This window comes from Eptatretus burgeri, chromosome 4 (assembly GCF_056783735.1).
Source record: "Eptatretus burgeri isolate ZD-2024b chromosome 4, Ebu_testis_v1, whole genome shotgun sequence".
Lineage (NCBI taxonomy): Eukaryota > Metazoa > Chordata > Myxini > Myxiniformes > Myxinidae > Eptatretus > Eptatretus burgeri.
This window is the reverse complement of record NC_140964.1, coordinates 45227852-45245922: the sequence shown is the minus strand read 5'-3', so window position 1 is coordinate 45245922 and position 18071 is coordinate 45227852. Positions and strand designations below refer to the sequence as shown.

Here is an 18071-nt window from a genome sequence, read left to right as displayed (position 1 = left end):
TCACAATACACCACCAATGAGAAAACAAACAGTGTCCATTTCAGCCCTGCAAGGATTTGCATCAAACAGAGCACATGCCATTGTGGGGGGGGGGGGGGTGGGGGAAGGGGTCGAGGGAGCGATGCATCAGAGCGAGGTGAGGGTTTCTTTGTGCAAAAGATCAGCAGGACACGTGGTTTGCATTGTGCAGACTCCGGGGCTTTCCCTGCCAACAGCACAGGAAGCGCCAGGTCATGGCTCCGAGCCTGGTGGCGATTCTGCCGGGAAATCCACAAATGAGAAACACGTGCCGAGACTCGTGAGTCTCCCATTCCAAGTGTGAAAAACAATCGCGAATAGACTTTTAGCCGCAAAATACGTGTGAACTCGCAACGAGATCCCCTCTGGAAGGAACGAGGGATGACTCGAAATTGTGGAATCTCAAAGGTTGCGCCGTTGTGCATATAAAGAGTAGATTAATCGAGATACTGGGTTGACAGGAAGATAGTGGGATGGTGACGAGACAAAAAGCCTGATGCTTCCTAAAATCGAAATACAAGCACATCATCGACATATTACGTATGCAGAGAGTGGAGAATCGATTGAAAAGGAGAAGCAAATGGTTGGAGAAAGAGAACTGGGCAGGGGAGGGGAAGGGAAGGGTCACATCAGGAAATGCATGCCATGGTGAAGTGAAAATGCACCAATATCACCCCCAAGTGGTCAAAAACAAAGGATCTCAATTGCTGGAGGATCCACAATTCAATCGCCGCGTGAGCAAATGGGTGAGAATCCTACATTTTATAAAAAGGGCAGGGGCTCTTTTGCACAGGTGTGTGTGCGTGTGTGACAGACACAAAAGGAACAGTGGAGGGGGGAAAAACTAACAGCAGAGTACAAAGCCATGATAGAGGGAGATTTGGACAAACAATGGGTGTAAGGAAGAATGAGGGGCAGTAGAGGATGCTGGGGTGGACAATATGGATAAAGAAGGAAACCCTCAGGAGAGAAAACTAGACATTTGGAAGGAGGAGGGATTTGGGTGAGTGGTGTTGGGGGTTAACGAGGGAAGAAAAGATCATGAATGTTTTTGGATTGGGGATGATCTGAGATGGTGGTGGACAGCTGTCTTGAAGACCTGGAGGGAAGAATGAGATTGAAGAGGATGTGGAAGTTGGTTCCACAGATGGGGGGGGGGAGGGCGGAAGAGGAACAAATGAGTGGAAGTGAGCAATGATCCTGGATTTCGGTAGTTTCACCAGAAGGGGTTGATGATGAACCGTATGAGCCCTGCAGAAACTTGGGGAGCACAAAAAAAAGAGCAGAGGGTGTACGGCCAGAAAGGAGGCGATATAACACAGAGAGACCACCGACCTGTCTGTGATGGGGAAGTGATCGGCCCAAAGACTCAGCTTCATCATGGGAGATTCCATAATCTGGAGGCCTTTGTTGCCACGGCATCATGCTGATAAAGATGTGAGGCAGGAGAGCCGGCCCAGAAGGGAGAGCAGTACTCCATCAAGCTGCGGACAAAGGCCTTGTCGGTGGATAGGAGTTCAGGTGTGGAAAGGAAGGACATTGTACGACATAGGATGCCCAGTCGGCGGCTCGCTTTGGAGGCCAACTTTGAAATGTGGTTTGCCCAAGAAAGATCATGGCTGATGGTGAGACCAAGGAGTTTGAATAACTGATCTTCCTCAAGATGATTGTTATGAAAGTTGAGAGGAGGGTTTGGAGAGAGAGAGAGCGAGAGAGAGAGAGAGAGAGCGCGAGAGAGAGAGAGAGCGCGAGAGAGAGAGAGAAAGAGAGCGCGAGAGAAAGAGAGCGCGAGAGAAAGAGAGCGCGAGAGAAAGAGAGCGCGAGAGAAAGAGAGCGCGAGAGAAAGAGAGCGCGAGAGAAAGAGAGCGCGAGAGAAAGAGAGCGCGAGAGAAAGAGAGCGCGAGAGAAAGAGAGCGAGAGAGAGAGAGAGAGAGAGAGAGAGAGAGAGAGAGAGAGAGAGCGAGAGAGAGATAGAGAGCGCGAGAGAGAGAGAGAGAGAGCGCGAGAGAGAGAGCGCGAGAGAGACAGAGAGAGAGACAGAGACAGAAAGAGAGAGACAGAAAGAGAGAGACAGAAAGAGAGAGACAGAAAGAGAGAGACAGAAAGAGAGAGACAGAGAGAGAGAGAGACAGAGAGACAGAGACAGACAGAGAGAGACAGAGAGAGACAGAGAGAGACAGAGAGAGACAGAGAGAGACAGAGAGAGACAGAGAGAGACAGAGAGAGACAGAGAGAGACAGAGAGAGACAGAGAGAGACAGAGAGAGACAGAGACAGAGACAGAGAGAGACAGAGACAGAGACAGAGAGAGAGAGAGAGAGAGAGAGAGAGAGAGAGAGAGAGAGAGAGAGAGAGAGAGAGAGAGAGAGAGAGAGAGAGAGAGAGAGGGGGAGACTTTTGTATGCTTTTATTATAAAAGTATCAAAACACACCAGAAAAAGCACACTCCATAAAAACAAATGCAAACGATTTTACAGCAAAAATAAATTCAACAAAAGCAATACAAACTCGAGGGGGAGCACTCGGTAGAGTGCAAAACCTCTGCCACCAATACTGCTGGGTCACTTAAGTGAACCTGATATCCTATTCATTGTTGGTCAAAACGGATCAGACTCTACTGAACCACGATTGAATAAACTAAACTAGATCGACGCGCATGCAGAAATGGCAAAAAAATTAAATTAAATTTTAAAAAAAAATCGAAATTTTTTTGAAAAAAAAAGGTGTAAATTTTTTTTTTCTCTAACAAATTTTTTTTTGGTTGGAAATCACTTAAAACATGTAGAAATGCAAAAACAAAAATTCAAATATTTTTTCAAAATAGCCACCATAGCGGCCATATTGGACTTCAGACCGAGTCCAAATTCTAATGGCATGATCCTTGGACCATATTTAATCCCCCTACCAAGTTTCGTCGAAATCCGTCCAGGAGTTTTTCCGTAATACTGTTCACAAACAAACAAACAAACAAGCAGTCATAGACTGGTACTTACGAAATTGTCAACTTGACCTCTGACTTTGTCTAATAAAAGTTGTCTCTCGAGAAGGTAGCGATGCAAACCAGAAGTTTCTACGATGATTCTGTACCAAACCATCAAAATTGAATGTTTGACCTCACTGTGACCTTGACCTTTGACCGATTTTGACCAAAATCGAATCAGCACTAGCCATCACCCTCCTGAATCACGTGGTGTAAGTTGACATTGGTAGCTACTTCCGTTCTCGAGTTATCGTGCCTACAAACAAACACACAAACACACAGACAAATAAACACACAAAAAAACAAACAAGCAGTCATAGATTGGTACTTACAAAATCGTCAACTTGACCTCTGACCTTGTCTAATAAAAGCTGTCTCTCGAGAAGGTAGCGACGCAAACCAGAAGTTTCTACGATGATTCTGTATCAAACCATCAAAAATCGTAACATCGAGCGAAGCAAAAATCTCCATTTCTCCACGCAATTATATTATACCTTAACGTAACTCAACGACGCGTCTGCTCGAGCGCACTGCATCATGGGACGACCCATGACGCGTCGAGTGAAATATTTTTTATACAATCTTAAAACGTCTCTAAAACATCCGAATTTTACCAGAATTTCGACAACCAAGTTTTAAGCGTCCTAAGCGATCGCAAAAACCGAAGACAAAATTAAAATCGAAGTTAAAATGAACTCGTAACATCGAGCGAAGCAAAAATACTCCATTTCTCCACGTGAATTTATGGAATTATGTTTGACCTCACTGTGACCTTGACCATTGACCGATTTTGACCAAAATCTAATCAGCGCTCGCCATCACCCTCCTGAATCACGCGGTGTAATTTGAAATTGGTAGCTTCTACCGTTCTCGAGTTATCGTGCCTACAAACAAACAAACAAACAAACAAACAAACAGAAATGGAAGGCATCAATATACTTACGAAATCTTTAGATTTCGTAAGTAACAACGACAGGGGTGAAAACAGTAACCTCCGTCCATCTTCGATGGCGGAGGTTAACAAGGGTGTCTGTTCATGTCAAAACCACCACAGAATAATAAATATATGCAAAAAGTAAGTGTAAGTACTTTACACTTTTACAAACAGATTCCTCACGAAAAGAAACTCAAAACCTCAGTGTACCACTGATAACCCACAATATCCAGGCTCAAAAGATAAGCCTGCTCCATTTTTACTCATGCCGAAACCATACCTTGAAAGCACAAAAGCACATTTGCATTTTCCCCCTTCAGTTTTGCTTTCCTGGTTTTATAAATTTCCAGTTTAGCAATGCCCAATAGAAAAGACAAAAACGAGAGGACTGGTTTACTTTTATAATTACCCCCGATTCCATAGATAAAGACTGGAAAGGAAAAAACAAAATTAAATTTATGGAAAACCTGTTGAAGGAAGAGAAAGAGGGGTACAAATCTCTTACATTCAATAAAAACGTGGGCAACATTTTCAATCAAATCACAAAAAGGACAAGAAACTAGAAGAGAAGAATTACACTTATGGAGTAATGTCTGTGTGACCAGGGCTTGATGTGCTAGTCTCCAATTCAGGTCTCCAGTTCACCCAAGAGTTGGAGAACTACACATTTTGTTCCACACTGGAGTTAAAAAAGCTCCAGCAGGTAAGGTCTCATTCCACCGATTTTTCAACAGTTTTGTAAAAGAAGGTATACATCATGCTTCCAGACATATGTTGTAGATAGCCGTTTTCCCCATGATGTGAAACACCTTAATTTCCTCTAAGTTTGAGGAGAATACACCCTCTTGTTTTTTTTGAGGCAATTTGAAGTTCAGGGAAAGAGAGACGTGAGTCTACCACTTCATCCACCCCAGTCCACCCGATGTTTAGTCCATGAAAGATTTGAATTACTGCTTTCAAGACATTTTCCACAATACGAGCAGAACGGACACCAGTTTTTAATGAAAGTGACCTTACAGGTCGCCAGGCATTCAAAGATGGCTGCAACAGGTCTCGCACTCTGTTTATTTCAACACTGGTGAAACAATGCATAAACGACCTGGAGGTTGAAATTCTGGAGAATAAAGGATTCCGAACTAATGGCTCATGTACAAACTTTTGGGCATCGTATGATACCTCTAAACGTTGCACTCCGAGGACTTGCCAAGCATTCAAAAGGCTCTGATGAAAACTGGGAGCTGAGACATGTCAACGTGTTGCAGGTCGATGAGGAAAAGTTCACGGTCATATTTCAGACCTTCCACTTTCTGCAAACAGGCATTTGTGAGCGGTCGCCAAGGAACACACTCACTGTACAGTAGGCGCTTGATCGTGGAAATCCAGAATGCCATTATCCGACTTGGGATATGCATCAGATTTTGACCACCCATATTTCGGAGTCTGCAGACCACGTCTGGGCACAGCCAATGGTGGCAACCCCAGAAAAAAATCAGTCGGAAGCCTCTGAATGCCTGTGACCAAGTATCTCGGATGTTCAAGTGGAATAACTCTATGCCAAATAAATGGAACCACCAGGTTGTTTATGATTGACACCCGTGTCCTAAGCGAGAGAAGTTGGTACAATCTTCTCCACCTTGCCAGTTTCAATTTAATTTTTTCCAGGAAGTTCTCCCAATTTTTTTGTTCATACGCTTCAATTCCTAGAAATAAGCCTAAATATTTAAACCCCTCACTACTCCACTGTATTCCTCCTGGTAAAATAGGCAGGGACGAGGAAGGCGATATGGGGCCCACCCAGAAAGCTACACTTTTTTTTCCAATTTACCCTTGCAGTAGAAGCAAGCTCAAACTGGGTAAGGCAAGGAGAGACCTCAGAAACATCTTTTTGAAATTGCAATAGCAACAAAAATATCATCAGCATAAGCTGAAACAACGACTTTGGAGTTTTGTGAAAGAGAGACTCCTAACACTGAGTTCCGAAGTAAAACTAATAAAGGTTCAACGGATAGATTGTAGAGCATGCCTGATAGCGTACAGCCCTGACGGATGCCTCGCTGAAAGGGGAAAGGGTAACAAAAACTATTATTAACCTTCAGCAGACAAGATGCATTTTTGTACAATAACTTAACATAAGCAATAAATTTTTCCCCAAACCCTGTTCTCCTTCATACATCAAACAAAAAAGAATGGTTAACACTGTCAAAAGCTTTTTATTGATCTAAAAGTAATAAACCAAAACCAGGAGATGTAGTTCGACCAAGACTGATCAAGTCTCTCACCAAAAAAACATTATCGTATATGGAACGTTCTGGAACACAGTATGATTGATCAGTGCCAATCACGAAAGAGACGACTTACTTTAGACGGGTTGCAAGTGCTTTTGACAATATTTTATAGTCCGTGTTAAGGAGTGACACAGGCCGCCAATTTGCGGTCTCATGCAGGTTTCCTTTCTTCGGAAGGAGACACAAAACTGCCCTCCGGCAGCTCAATGGCAATTCACCTTGTTCAACACTCTCCTGAAAGACCTCAAGAAGAGTAGGACCTAGAATGTCCCAGAAAGCCTTATAAAATTCAGCCGGAAGGCCGTCTCGTCCAGGGGCTTTCCCATCCTTGCTATCCCTGAGCGCAGCAGTAAGTTCTCCAAGAGAAATGCCAGGCTCAAGCAATTGCTGTTGGTCTTCAGACAGAGAAGGGAGCTGTTCAAGCATCGCATTCCTGTTCTCCTCATTCACAGCTCTTTTTGCGAAGAGTTTAGAAAAATAGTCTTGCAGTTCATGCTTGATATCACTCTGGGAGGTCAACAAATCACCACCAGAAGAGCGCAAAGCATGGATTTGTTGAGAGGTCTTGACCGTTTTTTCCAAATTGAAGAACCCTTTGTTTGATGTGTCAAGTTGGTTTTTTTCGTTCCGCAGTCGGACGAATGCACCGGCCGCCCGCTCTTTCACCATTTTAGCCAGAAGGGTCCTTTTCTCCGACAACTGCTGGACATTCATGCTAGACAATCCAGCTTTCTGCTCACAGATAAGTATATCGTTTTTTAAAGCAGATATAACACCAAAAGCGTTGTTTGTGCTGTAAGAGCAGTATTGTTAGCAAAAAACATTTCATTTGGGACTTTGTGCAGTCCCGCCATTGTCTTAAGTTCAAATATGAACCCTTTTGTGACTCGCATTTTTCCCAAACCATTTTAAAAGCTTCTATAAAATGTGCACTTTGTAAAAGTTTCAAATTAAAAGTCCAATATGCACTTCCACAGACATGATGAGGAAAGCCACACACCATAACAATCACGTGATGATCGGAAAAACCAGACGGCCTTACATACGAGTTCTTAACAATTAAATGTCTACCATTTCATGATTAACATAAAATCTGTCTAGGCGAGCCATCGTCAAAACATTTCTTGATGCACAAACCCATGTATACTAATGGATATTACGGTTTTGTACCCACCACTAATCCACCAGTTTAAACTTTTTGACGAGCTGTGCCAAAGGCCTTGCACTGGGTGGATGAGGCTCATAAGTGTTCCGATCAAGTTGTGGGTTGAGGGTGCAGTTGTAGTCACCCCCCAGACACAACAACATGGTTAAGTCAATGGTGCTTACAAACTCTGCCAACTTGTACAGAAAGGCACCTCTTTCAGAGTTAGCACTAGGACAGTAAACATTTGTCATGCAAATCTTTAGGTTACTACAGACAAATTGCACAGACAGTAAGTAACCTTTGCAAATTTCCTTACAAGTTATCTCCGAAGGCTGGAGTCGAGGATGCAACACTATTGGCACACCAGCCTTGGCCTCAACAAACGCACTCAGAAAAAAAGACAACCTTTAAAGATTTTACACCACTCATCCTCAGAAGACTGATTTGCATAGTCTCCTGTAGCATTAGCACATCATTTTTTTTTCATTTTGGAAGAGCTGAAATACCTGGAGGTGACGCACACAACGGCGGCCTCCATTGATGTTCAGGGATGCTACTTTTATCTCCATTCTGTTAGTTATTCTTGAAGCTCTTTACCAGCCTGAGTAACACATTTCCTTAACCTTTGGAATTGAGGATCTGACATGTTAACCTGATAAGGATCACGAATCATACTCCTTGCAGTTTTAATGAAATCGTGTAAATTCGGGAAGTAATATTTGATTTTTTACATATCTTTTCCTTAATGTATCATCTAGGAATTTAATCACATTTTCTTGAGACACTAAGGTTGGGTCGTTTCCCCCTTCATCCTATTTTGGGGGTGGAAGCACTGAAATGTGGGGTAGAAGAGGTTTCATCTGAAACAAGTGCTTCATCTCTGGCCTCTCCTATTACTTGTGGAACACTTACTTTTGGCTCAACAGAAAGTTCTGCTCTGTTTACAGACCCCTCTGAATTTGCCTTGTCCATGTCCTTCCCCTCTACAACCCTTACATCATCATCTGTGAGGGAGGGGTCCTCTACAACCCTTACATCATCATGTGAGGGAGGGGTCCTCTACAACCCTTACATCATCATCTGTGAGGGAGGGGTTGACATTTAACTCACAGAGATTTTAACCTTCATATATTTCTCCATCACTGTCATAGCTGTTAACTCGTCTGAACAAGTTTGGCTCACAGGACAAACACTTAAAACATCCTGAGATACCTCACCGTTCTCTGTGTCCCACTCAGAGTCGGCCAGTGGAGCAAGCGAAGTTTCCACATCCGCACACGATTCCGGTACCACCAAGGGGTTTCCAATGTGAGACGTCCCTTGGAGGTCCACCGAGCCTGACACGATCTGGACCTTATTCTGCTCCTTCGCATCAAAGGAATCAACATTTGACCGTTTTTGGCCTTTTTTTTTTCCCGGTATCCGTAACAGATACCTCCATATCGTCCACACTGTCCTGTACAGTGGATGGTAAAGGAGAGGAAGCAACCACTTTCACTTCCTCGTTTGGTGGGGGGTGGATTAATTACGTCACGATTACACACCCTCTCTCCAACGTCGGTCGGGGTGGACGAGTCCAATTCGTCGAACACCTCAGCCGGTGGGGGGGGCGGGGCTCCCGATTCACCTCCTCCCCATTAGTTTGTTGGGGGGGGAGCGGGGCGGGGCTCCCGATTCACCTCCTCCCCATTAGTTTGTGGGGGGGGGAGCGGGGCTCCCGATTCACCTCCTCCCCATTAGTTTGTGGGGGGGGAGCAGGGCGGGGCTCCCGATTCACCTCCTCCCCATTAGTTTGTGGGAGGGGGGGAGCGGGGCGAGTCTCCCGATTCACCTCCTCCCCATTAGTTTGTGGTGAGGAAGAATTGTTCCTCACCGAACCTTCACTTTTTTGCGGTGTAACCGCATTGGGACAAAACCTCTTCACGTGCCCGTGAGTTCCACACCCAAAACACGTCATGACCTCTGAGGAGGAAAACATTTTATATTTAAACCCGTCGATTTTCACACTGAGTACAACATTCAGTGTTTTTCCATTTTCAGGTAGTATCATGTAAACCACTCTTTTAAAGGACATGACGTGTTTACATTTATCGCGAACATGACGGATCGTCACCATTGAGATCCTCGACACAACCTTACCGAACTTGTTTAACTGGTTACACAAGTCCTGGTTCCTTATAAATGGTGGAATATTATTAATATTAACTTTAACTGTTGGGGCCTGTAAAGCGAACACAGAGAGGTAAGTGTTCGGTTCGATGAACTGGCCATGCTCAACCACCGAGGCGACCACGTGTTCCTCCGACACAAACACCACAAACTCCTTATTCATGCGAGAAGCAGCACGAACATTATGTAAACCAACGATGTTACCAATGGCGGAAAGCACATCGTTAAGTTCCACCTCACGGGGAGGGAAACAAAAAACAGCGTGTTTATGAGTTAGTGACTCGAACATCTAACTCTATTCTAACTCTAACCATTCTAACTGAAGAAAACAAGTTAGTAAACTTTACCAAGAGAAATAAGGCGTTTTCACAAACACCAATAAATCAACGATTAAAGTTGACAATTAACAAATAACACGGTCGCAGTGAACGAGAAAAACCTCCCCCGGCGGCCATGACAGGCCTTAGGCCTACGATTTTCGACACGAGACCGTGGGCTGTCTGTCTCTGTCTCTGTCTCTGTCTCTGTCTCTGTCTCTGTCTCTGTCTCTGTCTCTTCTCCAGACAGGAAGGAAAAAAACACGGGAAAAGTCCACAAGTAGAAAACGAACACATGGTAATGGGAAACGAAAAATGTGGAAAGTGGAAACACCAAACAGCACGGCAGAGGAGGGGTACTCGCAACACGAAGCAAAGAGCGGCCATGACATTACACACAACGTACCAACAGGAGATATATATATCAGGATTGAAAGACATATTCCAAGTGTTTTACCCTCTTGTGATTTTATCAAGGTCTGAAGAGAGGGAAGAGGCTACAGCCTGCCTGTTTGAAGGACGAGGGATGTCATGGCAGAGAGTGGAGTCATCAGAAAATAGATTAAGGGGATATTCTAGAGTGTCAGAGAGATAGTTTATGAAGATCAGGAATAGGACTGGGCTCAGAACTCTGCCTTGGGGCACTCCAACCTTGATAGAGAGCAGATTGAAGGATTCTGTAGGAAGCCACGCATTGGCTACGAGAGTAGAGGAAGTCAGGAAGCCATGTGTGCAGTTGGCCTGAGATGCCATAGTCGAGTATGGAGAGCAAGGCGGGACGCCAGATTGTATAAAAAGCATGACATATGTCCAGAGACAAGGCCCTGATCTCATGTCTGACATTGACGACCTCCATCAAACATCAACTCACTCCCAATTTAAGTTTATTGCTTATGAAATAGTAATTCGAACATCTTTGCCTTTTATGGAGAAAAATAGTCAGAGGAATTACTTTTCAACGTGCTGTTGTACATTTATTTTATAATACTAAATTACAAACTGTCAATTTCCCAAACTCACATTGTCCAATCCACCAAAGTGGAATCAATGGCATAGGTGTTTTTTTAAAGACCAGCTCTAACCCACTGACTTGTAAACCTACTGTTGTCATTTTCTCTTGCCCATTTTATTTCCATAAGCAAAGTAACAAATGTAACAGGTACATCCGATCTGATCTCGACTATCAGCACATCGTCCTTGATCTGATCCTCTTAATGTTCTGATCCTCTCAATGATCATCCAATAAGTATTCACTGAGTATTGAGTCATGTGTCAATGTCCATCAATGGAGTATCAGATGTCATCTCTGAAACATCAACGATCATCAAATTGGGGTTGGTTCTGCTCACTCCTGAGACTTATTGTTACTTCTGACTCAGCAATGATAGAAAGCTTTGGATCACAAACAAGAGCTCGGAATGGCCTCCTTGGATGGTGTTTGTGCTATCGATACACGATGGCAACCCATCCTTTCCAAACTTTTCTCAATGGACACTTGTGATCATGTTAGATTTCTCCATCTCCTTGTCACTCATGCACGCCATGATATATCGTAGCCTGAGACACTCCTAAGTTTACTCTCCCAACCAAATAATATTTAAGATTCTTAAGATTATTTGGGGGTCAGAGGGATCAGAAAACCCTGCAGGACTTGCAAGACACATAGGAACAAAGAAAAAAAAAGGGGGGGCAGAATGGCATGAGAAATAAAGAAGTACCACCAGCACACCCACCCTTTGACAAGACCCTCTCACAGACAACACAATCACTGCACATATACTATCACTCATTCACACATATTCTAGCTGCTAGTCCTGAGAATGTCAGTGTACCTAATACTTATAGGTACCTATCCAATTGAATTTAAACCTCTCAACTGTTTCGACTGCGACTACCTTTCCAAGGAGACCAATCCATGCCTTGACTACTACCATCCTAACCCTCCAATTCTTTCATCTCAGGATGTGGTCCAGGTCCTGTCACTATCCATTCTGCTGAAAAACTCTTCTCTATTTATTTTGTCTCCACCCTTCATCTTTAACATCTTTATCAAATCCCCTCGCAATCGCCTTCAGAACGATCATTCGACACATCGCTGGATTTGGTCAGAAGGAAAATGGAACCAAGCTAATGGAGTTATGGCCTGACACCTATTAGATTGCTTTGTTTTTTGATGGATTATTTTTATTACTATGCATGTTTTAGTTTTTACCGACCTCATACTTGTCTCCCACAAATGTGTCGTCAGGTGAAGACCATTAAAAACCCCCTCATCCTGATTTGCTGAGGACAATATGGTTACAGCTGTCATAAGTATATACTGTACTCTATAGGTTATTGTATATATTGTAAAGTAGGCAGTAGGCCTGCAGGTGAAAATAGCGTAACATGGTCACCATTAGGATTTTAAACTTGCTTATGAGGGGCATATTCATCAATCAATCACTTTTTTAAAACAGCATTTGAAATTTAAAAGCAAAATCTCCATACACTTTACAAACAAGAAGAGGTATGGAAAGTTAACAAAAATAAAGTAAAAAATCAATTGGAGAAAGATGAGATATTCGGTGGGATTTGTAAACCGTAAATGACGAGAATAAATCGATGCAGGTTGTTATTATTGATCCAATCAAATTAAAACAGTAAAAGTTTATAATTAATCAAAAAACCTGGACTTACGAGTTGGTAAAGCGGACGTTTTTCATGAGGAACCACTCGCCTTGGTCATAGCTTCCCCTACTGTGTAGTCGGAATAGTGTGAGAATGACAGATAATTTGTGGATCAGTGGGTGGTGTAGATCATAGTGTAAATAGTGGTTGGTAGGTGTGAGTTTTAATTTGTACAGTATCTGAAAAACCAACCACTATTTGCAGTTTGATCCGCTGATCCACAAATTATGTGTCATTCGCACTTTTTCCGTTGTGAAAATTCTATATCGACCACACAGGAGGGGTAACTGTGTGAGAAGGAGAATATCAGGAGTGCTCTTAGGAAGTGTGGTTACCCTGGATGGTCTTTTTTTTAAAGTGGGAAGTAGCAAAAACATCACATCTGGTGAACAACAACAGGACACAGCTCAAGAAAGTATGGCACGAGTGACCATTCCGTATGTGGCTGCGCTATGTGAGAAAGTGAGAATATCCTGATCCAAGTTTGGCATTCTTACATTATCGGATAGAATCCAGCTAGTTCATGCTGAGGACAAGATCCAAAAGGATAGGAAACATGACTTGATGTATGGCATCAGATGTGGAGACCCATCATGCATTGAGGCCGACACTGGAGAAACTCAGAAAACCCTTAAGGCCATATTGAACCAACATCATCGTCCAGCTTATGAAGAGGCTTTGAACGCTGCTGTATATACGCACTTGGACCAGCAGGGTGACAGCTTTGATAACAGTGTCACATACGTGTGACAAAGCTGTAACATCTCTTCCACACAGTCTGCAATCGTCATGCGATGCCCGGATTGGTCTGCAGACCAACTTACCTTCCCAACGGCCAATGTCACGCGGCGATGCTCAAGCTTCTTCTTCACTTCAACATCTGAGTGCCAAGGTGAGTGGATTCTCGCCGAAACGTTGGCTTTACCAACTAGTAAGTCCACCTCTTTTTAATTATAAACTTTTACTGTCATAATTGATGAGGTTGTGTGAATTTTTTAAGAGGTAAAGAGTTCCACTGTTGAGGAGCATATTTGAAGTACGCTCGATCATCAAGAAGTCTTCCTCCCATAGTGAGGAACTACCAAGAGATTTGCGTTGTTTGAACATAGCTTTCTTCGAGGGATGGAAGGTGTGATTAAATCAGAAATGTAAGAACCAATTTGATTTGGGGTTTATAGGTTATCAGTGAAATTTTAAAACCGATCCGTTGAAAACCAAAATATATTGAGGGACGGAGCGACGTGTTCAAATTTACGATCCTGCACTGTCAGCCTTGTTACCAGATTCGGAATGAGTTGTAATGGCTTGAGAAGAAAAAGCAGGCAAGGCTGCTAACAACGAGTTGCAGTTATACAAGAGTGGCATTTTGAGAGCATGAGCCAGAGTTTCAGTAGATCCTCTGACTCGGGTATGAGCAGATTTGGGCAACATTGTGCATGTGGAAGAAAACAGATTTATCAATTTTTGTAAAGTGTGGCATATATAGGAAAGAGTTGGGTCCACAGTGACACCGAAATTTTTAACCTGCAGAAATCGAGGTCAGATAGTGATCCCCAAGTATCACTATCTGGGGTTGGATCTTTTTGAGAACAGATGGAGAGCCAAGGATCAGCAAGTCAATCCCAGCAACATTGCATTTGAGAACGTTTATATTTTATTTATCGAGATAAGTTCTTATTAATCACGTGATAGAATACGATGTCAAAAGGATTATCTTTGTGGGGTTTTTTTTTGTAATCAAAGCCTCAAGCATTATGATAATATAATTACCAAGTTGGAGACATAAAAATAGGACCACTGGACCTGGAGCTTATCTAGGCCCTGGCCTATGTAGTAACCAAAATTTGGTGGCATTCTGACTGGTGGGTCTGGAGAAGAAGATTTTTGAAGAAATTTACTGAGTCGGCCATTTTGACCTCCTTAACATAATGTGAGCGGAACAAGCTTTGCAATTCCTGTGAGCAACAAGGAGAGGAACATTGCTGCAAAATTTCAGCCAGAAAGGACCAGGGGTTTGGCAGAAGTCAAAAAAAAGGAGACGGACAGACGGACGTGCATGATGATAATACCTTATCTGGAATGTAAATTCCAGATAAGTTAAAAATGTTTGCATTCGCTGCCTCATTGTCTAAAGAAGGCAATGCAAACTGATTAAGTGGACAAGTTTTCTTAAACTTCTTTTATACAGGTATGAAGACTCATGGAAGAGCAGCATAACAGGGACAAAGACATAATCTTTTTGAAATAGACATAATTTGAGATGAAGGGAAAACAAGTATGACAGAACATACGGAGGTAGCATGCATCACAGCAAAAGAGGAGTTGTGGATGAAGGATGAGAATATGGTAGAAGTTGGTCTATTAAAGCTAAGAGGTATGAATTAGAGTGACTAATACATAAATCTTGGTCACAGAATTGAAATCCTGGCAGGAACAGGTCAAGGTCCCAGACGAAGACCATTCCACAGGTGAAAGAATAAGTGATTGAATGATTTGAGTTGAGAATAAAGTTTAGACTTCGGCAAGGATTGGGCAGAGAGGTGAGAGGGCAGAAGGAGCAAGATCAGAATAGAACGACTAATAAATCAAACCGCAAGGTCACCAGCCTGCCCTTGGTGAGCATGCAGAAGCGGACCCTGAGACTCAGGCTCCTGTTCTGAAATTCCAAAAGCATAGAATACCTTGTACTCCATGGCCCCATTGGGGGAAAGGAAAGCAGCAAGACTAGTCCCCCAAGGAATCATATTTCACTAGACTTCAGATGAAGACCTTGAAGTGCAGTGATAAGCTGAGGATGGCAAAAGAAAGACCTGGCCAAGCGGAGAATTTGGAGACGTGATCTTCAGGACCTTCCAGTCGATGCCAAGATACAAGGTTGAGTCGTGCCAACACTTCTGCAAAAATTTCAGCAATTTATTTTGGTACAGGGCAAATGGAAATAGTAACAGAATAACCTCGACACAAGGTAAGTCTTTCTTTCTTTTTTTCATATTATATAACTGTTTGAGAATGATGAAGGTGCAAGGTAACATATCGCCCTATAAAATTTTGCACATGTATGAGCACGTCATAAAATTTCTGATCTAATGCACTGAATTTTGGTTTCTTTCCCGAACTCCTCGTAACGGTCAGCAGGGGACAGTCCAGGACAACTGTTACAAACCAGAACTCATTGGAAGAATGGAGCGACATTGCACCACACACCTCGAGCTATTTGCTTTTCTCTCCAGAATTCTCTGAATTCTTCTTCACAAGTGACAATTTAATGTTCATCCTTTTCATAGGTGACAATTTCACAGGTATGATATGCTGCTCCGAGGACATCAAAAGTCAATGTATGGACTGGCTACAGGTAGACCAGACAGGGCAGATTAACCTTCCTGAAAAATCATTAATGAGCCAGCTGGGTTTTGTTTCCACCAACAATCCTATAGTGACGTGGCAGTTATCCTGAGTCATGTTCGGCTTCCAAAAGCTTAAAATCCTCTTTTCAATCTGATTGGAATCCACAACCTTAGGGATGTGCAGGTGAGACCACAAGACCATTACGCAGTGATCATTTCAAACAAGGCTGATGAATGTTAATTTGAGGTTCTCAACTGATTTCGGTTATAATCATTTGGAAAAGAGATTGAATATAATTCAAACAGCATGTCATAAGATTTTGGAACTCCAACATTCGGTCCGTAGCAGTAAGACCCTCTGTATTACACACTCCCACACCCAATGTGAGATCAAGAAACTTAGATAAAGGTAACTGCCATTTAGTCTGTCATTCCTGTGCCGTATGCACATCTGAGCACTCACACCTACGACAGGTAGTTGTTTATTATAAAGCTTACTCCAAGCAGGGAAATTGGTAAGGATATCAGAACAAAATGGTCTCCTCTTTTTGAAAACAATACCAAGAGATCTTCAACGTCCAAACTCTAAAAGGGAGAACACTTCACATCCCTGCGTGAAGAATGGGGGTTGAATACGCATCACCCCTTTCTGGTCGTGGACCCACATCTAGTATGCTACCAATTGAGACATCCTGTTAGTACATCCTTTTGCCTTCCCCCTTTCTCATACCCTTTCTCGAGCTCACCCTCCCCCCCCCCCCATCAACACCCTCCACTTTTTCTATTTCCCATCTTACGTCTCCTCTTGTGAGGATGATTGATAAAGGGGATCCCACCTGCAACAATGTACTCGAAACATGGTTATAGCAATGGCATCCCCTTCCTCGTCCATGAATGCATATTGTCATGATGGTCCAAAAGACCATCTGTGATTCCTTCGACCATGAGGACTTGATTGAATGAGTGTGAACTGGACTGAGGTCGTCAACTCGAAATAACATGCGGGAATGAATCAATGAAAGAAAGAAAGCAAGAGGAAAACTCGTTGCACCAAAAGTTAATTTCTCCATAATTATTAAAAACAATAACTACACATGAAAATAATAAATATATAAACTAAACAAACACCTCAGGAATATTAAGACAAATCTTAACATACATTCAGTGCCATGGAAATATAATCAGGAAGAAATATTATTCCATTTAACCTTAATGAGCCTCAGTTAATTTATCAGGCTCATTGGGGTGGGTGTGGAGTGGTAGGGTGTGGTGGAGGTGGGGTGTGGATGTGGGAGGGGGTGTGGGGGGGGAAGGGGTGGGTGGGTGTGGGGCGGTAGGGTGTGGTGGGGGTGGGGTGTGGATGTGGGAGGGGGTGTGGGGTGTGGATGTGGGAGGGGGTGTGGGGTGTGTGTGTCGGGGTGGGTGTGGGGTGAGGTGTGTAGGGGGGGAGGGGAAATGAGAGAATCCATGTCACACTACGTAGTCGTACACCGTCTTCACGTGAACACGTATTCACAAGGTACAGTCATCACACGTCTTTAAGCCATGGATGGAAGGGTTTGAAGATCTTACCACAACTGAACGTGTCTTCACAGGGGGAAGGAGAGATCATATCCATAGTACCCTTGTTCTGCCAAGTCAGACAACTACGCATCTGAGCACAGTGGAACAACGATGCTGTCAAAGGGCACAGAGTGCCAATCAGTCTGCACCCACTACAACTTCAACCGGCAGCCATCTTGGATCATTGCAATGGAACAAACTTACATGAATGTCCGAGAACCAACAACGACATCAACTACCAGCCAACCGAATCATCTTTTGTCCGAAAAGTTTTACGATGCCGATTGACCACTGGGTGAGTCTCCCCGTCTGATGATCTTGCTCTCAAGCTGTACACACAAACTCAGTAACATCCGTCCATGTGAAACTCATTTTCCTCCTCTCCATACTTAAGGGAAGGCAATTTCACTCGGTCAATTTGCACCTTCAGACTTCAAACTCCATTTTATCTGCAATTAAGCATTTGCAGAGAAGAAAAACAACCCAAAAAAAACAACATACTCTCCTCAATCAAAGTATTTAATGAGTCCTCAGGCAAGGGTGTTGAAATGATGCCTCGGGCATTTCTGCTCGGCGTGGCTATGTGGCCGCCCAGAGACCATGAAGACATGGTTCGTTATTTACCGACTGTTCTCTCTACAGAAA

General features: G+C 43.3%; 1 long non-coding RNA gene across 1 annotated transcript in view; it reads right to left on the bottom strand.

The window, feature by feature from the left end:
• LOC147027943 (uncharacterized) overlaps positions 1–8786 on the bottom strand; it is a 30211-nt gene extending 21425 nt beyond the window's left edge. The window contains exon 1 of the long non-coding RNA XR_015056905.1: positions 8581–8786. This is a non-coding gene — a long non-coding RNA (uncharacterized LOC147027943). The remainder of the gene's footprint in view (positions 1–8580) is intronic.
• Positions 8787–18071: the final 9285 nt, after the last annotated feature.